Source organism: Notolepis coatsorum (genome assembly GCF_963971535.1).
Source record: "Notolepis coatsorum genome assembly, chromosome: 12".
NCBI classification, from domain to species: Eukaryota; Metazoa; Chordata; class Actinopteri; order Aulopiformes; family Paralepididae; genus Notolepis; species Notolepis coatsorum.
The window spans coordinates 24,713,062-24,719,061 of NC_140176.1; positions in this window are offsets into that span (position 1 = coordinate 24,713,062).

The following is a 6,000-nucleotide window of genomic DNA, read 5'->3' on the forward strand; positions in this document are numbered from 1 at the left end:
AAGATAACCAGCATTTCCCAGGCCTGTGATGTTCCCTCCTCAAACATCCAACTTCTCATTACAACAGACATTCACATTTCCCCTGGAGATGACCAATATGGAGTATAGCAAAGACTGGAAGAGGATGGTAAATGTACTGCATTTACTGTATATGGCGTATTTGAATGAGTCTTCCAACTCCCCTCTTTACAACTTATGCCTCACATTCACCCATTCTCTCACACCCACGGCTAAGGCAACCATGCCAGGTGCCAACCAGCTCATCGGGAGCAGTTATAGGGTGAAGTGACTTGCTCAAGGACACTTCCACACGAAATCAGGAGGAGCCAGAATCACTGAATAAATTCAGTCTCTCTGGACTGTGAAGTAGGGAAACTTTATTCCACGAGTCCTTGAAGAGTGACTTCAGAGGTTGTTTCTTCATGCAAAATAGATGTTGGGTTTATGGTGAGGGCGGGTAGTTTTTTTTACCCTGAGGACAAGGGGAGCATACAGAATATACAGAGTTATATAAGGGTTAACAAAGCCATGGTGACCTTTTTAGGTATATATTCTTATGATTCAGATTAATTTTATAGTCACGTCAATCAGTACTTTACAGCAATAAAAGTCAGTGGGCTCTGTTGACGAGTCTGATGGCTTGGGGGAAAAACTGTTCTTCAGCCGGTTGGTTCTGGCTGTGTGGCTGCGGTAGCGCTTTCCAGACCGCATCAGCTGGAACAGTGGTTAAAGTATTTGATGATTTTCCGGGCTTTCTTGGTGCACCGGCTCTCGTAGATATCCTGGATGGAGGGAAGCTCACATCTACAGATCTTTTTGGCTGTCCTCACCACCCTGCTCAGCGCTCTGAGGTTGAGGTCGGTGCAGTTGAGTGTGAGTGGTGCCACACTGTATTGTATATATTGTTGCATGGCAAGAATCACAAACAGTGGTATTTAGCCCATCTTTATGTTTTGTTTTAACCTGCCTCCAGTGCCAGACGGGTGGGGTTTACCTCACGGCATAAGGACAATTCATATAGTCAAAGTCAAGTAAGCTGTCAATCACAGACGTGTATACAACAACACTGACTTTCAAAACAATCACTCTCTGGCCCTCAACTTTGTTGTCCTTTACGTGGCAAATCCCACCCGTCTATGGTCTAAAAAAAACAAAACGCTTCAAATTAATTATAAATACAATTCGACCCGGGGCTGCCAGTTGTTTTGTTGTCAACAGAGCCAATAAGCACTCAAGCACCCCCACTTAAAGTAAGCGAGGCAAGAGAAGAGGGTCATCGAGGATCCATCAAAGACCCGTCTGTTGTCAAAACACACCGAGATGAAGCAGATAGAGCGGACTGCATCCTTGGGAAAGGAGAGGATCTACTTACTTACCTACACCTGCCCGTGGGGATGGATTGCCACTTGGATTGTACACCAGCTGCTAAATCCCCATTCTGTTTACCCTAACCCTCTCACATGTTCATTTATTGCTCCAAAATTATGTTATTTTTTTTATATTTTAATGTTTATTTATTCTGGCAATATGTGTAAATAAAATAAATGCAATACAAATATAATTGTACAAACAAACAAACAAATAATCACAAACAAAAAGTAACATAAAAGATCTTTGGTCAGATGCAAATTGAAAGGTGATGATTTATACATGATGTTATAGGTAAAAAACATGGTGATCCACACAAAAACATCTGACTCCCACGTCTGATTTCTCAAGAAATTAAACCTTGAGCGATAGGCAGCCTTAGCTCAAATAAAATGAAACAAAACAAGCTTAAGAACAGTGTTAGAATGACCGGTAAATTATAAACATAAAACATAAAGTTTGGACATTTGTGTTTGGTAGATTATTTCTCTGTTGTAACAATGCTTCTTGGCAATACATTTTATACCATTGGAAAGCCTGTTTATTTACCTTTTAAATGGTGCCCCATTTGTAACAAACATGCATTTGTGGGATGAGCAGCACAGCTGAGTATGTGGGTTGCGCCCATGAAAAATGTGACAAATCTTATTCAAACAGCTTATTCTTCTGTTGCTATCGACTCTTTTTTTTGGTGTTGTTTGGTGGATTGGATGATTGAAGTCTATCAGTAACAAGGAAGAAATGAGACATATTGGCAATTTTACAATTGATTAATTTAAGAAACAGTCAGGAGCCTCAGTAGCGTGTGGAAGAACCATACACAGCTACAACAGCCTGGCACCTCCTCACGCTGGACACCAGTGTGGTCACACACTGCTGTGGGATGGCATTCCAGTCAGCCAACGTGGTTGTGTTGGTCACCCTCGCACGAATAGCACGCCTAGGCTGATCCCACAAGTGTTCAATTGGGTTGAGGTCAGGACTGTTGGCAGGCCATTCCATTCTCTCTACTCCCAAAGACTTCTGGAGGTAGTCTCCGATAAACCCCGATCTGTGGGGGCGAGCGTTGTCATCTTGGAGGATGGAGTTTGGTCCCAGACTGGAGATATGGGATTGCCACTGGTAGGTAGGGGGTAGGTGTTTATGTTTATTAAAGGATCCCCATTAGAGACGCATGAAAGAGCCTCTAGTCTTCCTGGGGTCCTAAAAAAGTGTCCTTGCTGGGGGCGTGAATACTTTATGCAAGCAAGTTGTCCTTTTGCGCGATCTGATTGGCCACTGACGTTTCTGGTCATGTGACATGTGCGCCCAATCGTGTGACGGCAAGTTCTTTGGACGGTTAAGCTTAGGCGACTCTTTCGAAGTTGGTTAAGGTTAGAGTTTGTCTTAGAGCAGGGCGATAGAACGCCAGCCCTGATTCCAAACTTTAACCTTATCCAACTGTGAAAGAGTCGCCTAAGCTTAACCAGTGATAAACTAGGCGTTAGGTCGTTTGCAGGCTGTTCGACGCGGAAATGGGCTAAGACACTGCTCGTCATGCGATTCACATGACCAGAAACGTGCGTGGCCAATCAGAGCGCAAAACGGGAACGCGGAAGGACAACTTGCTTGTGGGAAGTATAGACGCTTCCTGGGGTATGAAAAGTGACCATAGTTCAGCGTATAGGAAGGTCCGATTGAGGTCCATATCTGAGGAGGTGCCAGGCTGTGTATGGTTCTTCCACACGCTACTGAGGCTTCCGACTGTTTATTAAATGAATAAATTGTAAAATTGCCAATATGTCTCGTTTTTTTCCTTGTTACTGATAAGACTTCAATCATCCAATCCACCAAACAAGAGTCAATAGCAACTGCAGACGTGGTCGAGACCACGTTTAAACATCTCTCCGGAAACGTTAGAGTGGTTTGTGAATTGCGGTTATTCCGCCATTGGAATAGTTGCAAAATCTCCAAAACTGCTGTACCTATTATTTTGGCCAGTGAGTGTATATGATTTCAAGACTACTGTTGACTAATTACATTACTATCAGGGTTTTTGCCATGCATACAGTGAGCTCAAGAATATTTAGATAAATATAGCCTTTAATCGGTTACACATCCATTTATACATTTTTGTTACTTCCACCCCTGTCTATTGAAGAGTCTATTGCGGTGCACTGAATTGAATTTCAAGGTGATTAGATTAGTGTATTTAAATTATGTGTTTGATTGTTATTTCATTTTATTGATGATGTTGTATTCAGTTTGGTTCTGAATTAATTAAATAATTTGCTAATTCATCAAGTGACTATTTGATTTGATTGCATTTGAATCGGTTACACATTCATTTAATCGGTTACACATTCATTTATAAATTTTTGTTACTTCCACCCCTCATAGTTACCTCCCTTTTATCTGACGGATTGATGAGTACCCCCCCCACCGCACCCACCCATCCAACCCAAAGTGGTTCAAATGAGTTAGCAGGCTTTTTAGTGCTGTTCAGTGACAGGTCAGGATGTTCTATTGGCATTTTACAAGGATGAAAACATGCTCTCTGAATATAAATTAGTAGACAGTGTGATGAAATACAGTTTTACGAGTATGAATTATAGATGTTGGGAATAGACAGATGGAGTGCAGTAAACCTCCCATAATGCTGTGTGACATTATAATGAAATAAAATGAAAGACCTAGTACAGTAGTGCTAGCCCACCCCACTCTCAGGACTGTATGTGTAGCTTAGCACAGGTTTCAGACATGAGTAGCTCTGGCTGAGATGAGAGTAAAGAAAATGGCAACTAACTTGGATAGTGAATGTTGGAACATTGGAGGAAATCACTTTTTTTGTGGATTGAAATGTAGCCAGAGGTGGTGTGACCTCTGACTGCTTGTTTTCTAAGCCCTGCTGTGGCTGGCTTTCACACACGTGCAGGCTGTCACAACTAAACACTAGGGGAGGCTGCGAGCAGGCCATCCAACGCCTGTCAAAACATAAGGAGAACACACACACTGACAGAGAGAGAGAGAGAGAGAGAGAGAGAGAGAGAGAGAGAGAGAGAGAGAGAGAGAGAGAGAGAGAGATAGAGATACCTCACCTGGGAGGAACTCCACAGTAGAGCTTGAGCTGGATGAGAATTCCCCTTTTTGTCTTAAACCTCAATTTGTCCTTTTCAGATTATGAAATTTAAATAAAATGTGGTATTATGTACATCGCTGGTGCCTATTTCCTGTCTGAAATGGTGCTCTCTAGACTAGTATCACTATTATTACTGACTGATTGAATTACTATGTTCTATTCCATTACCATTATTACTACCGCTACTATTATCTTTTCTGCCTGTATCTCCCCTCCTATGCTATGACACCTGAATTCCCCCAAGGGGATTAATAAAGGAACACTTGACTTGCTTGAAATCTGACATTTTCAATGTGGTTTTGTGGTTGTAACTTGTAAGTTAACCACAAGTTCATGCCAGGGGGACAATTGTACCAGAAATGTTATATGGAATTTTAATTTAGAGGCGCTCTAAACCTTCTTCTGAACTCATCCTTGAGAAACACAGGTCTTCCCAGGTCCATCAATCTCAGTTACACCTGTAAGGCCCCGTCATGGTAATAATATCAGACCATTACCCTACTGACAAGTCTGAATTTTGGCCATGAAGACCTCTAGTCCAGAGCACTGGTCACATCTCCCATTTACTCTCATCTTAAAGGAACACGGCAACATTATGGGAAATGTGCATACAGTCTTCTCCAGAGTGAAACAAGAGATAGATACCAATTTCCTCTTTGTGTGTTCAGTAGAAAGCTACCCAGCTGCAAGTAATGTATCTTCTCAATGATTCTATGTTATAGCTATATGATCTTTCTCTAATGTATAGTGGAATAGCTTACTCTGCTCGTTGTGTTTTCCCGTTAAAGTAACAGTTCATTCAAATGTGGTCCTTTGGAAATCACGTGGAGGCGGAGACAGCGCTGCGGGTGAAAACGGTTCTGACCGTTGTTTTATTGGAATATCCAACAGCTTAAATTATCTGGTTCACAGCATCAATTATTTTCTATCTCTAATCAGCTTTTCCCGGAGGGCTTCTTAGTGGCGTCTCTTATTCTCGAACTGGTGGGGTGGATTCTCCGTCTCTGCTTCTCCGTTCTCTCTGCGTGTCTCTCTGCGTCTCGGTGTCTCCGTGTCTCTGTCTCTCCTCCATCATTCAACCTGTAGGTTTTATAGAGAAGAGAGAACCCCCCCCAGCCCTTGCGCCATCCAGTGCCGTCACCCCAGAGAGCCTGCTTTCCTATTGGCTAGAAGGTCTCCCCTCTCAGTGATTTGGGTCTTGCGAAACAGCGTTACAAGGTGACCTTACAGAGGGGATATGAACTAGTTTCCTTTTAGAATGATTTACCCAAGTGTCCCTGAATGCGACCCTCATACAGATGGAAATATAGTACCCATTCAACCTAACAGTGGGTATCACAGAATGGCCTGTTTGGTCTGCTTAGCTAAAGTAAACAGAACTCGGATGTTGGCCTTCAGGCCGTCACTTCTTGACTTAAAAGTTTAGTTATTTGGCGCACCATCCCTGTTCGTTGTGGAGGAAGATGTGTCATCTGTTTGCCATTTGATCTGTTCTTATTTTTATGGCACTCTGG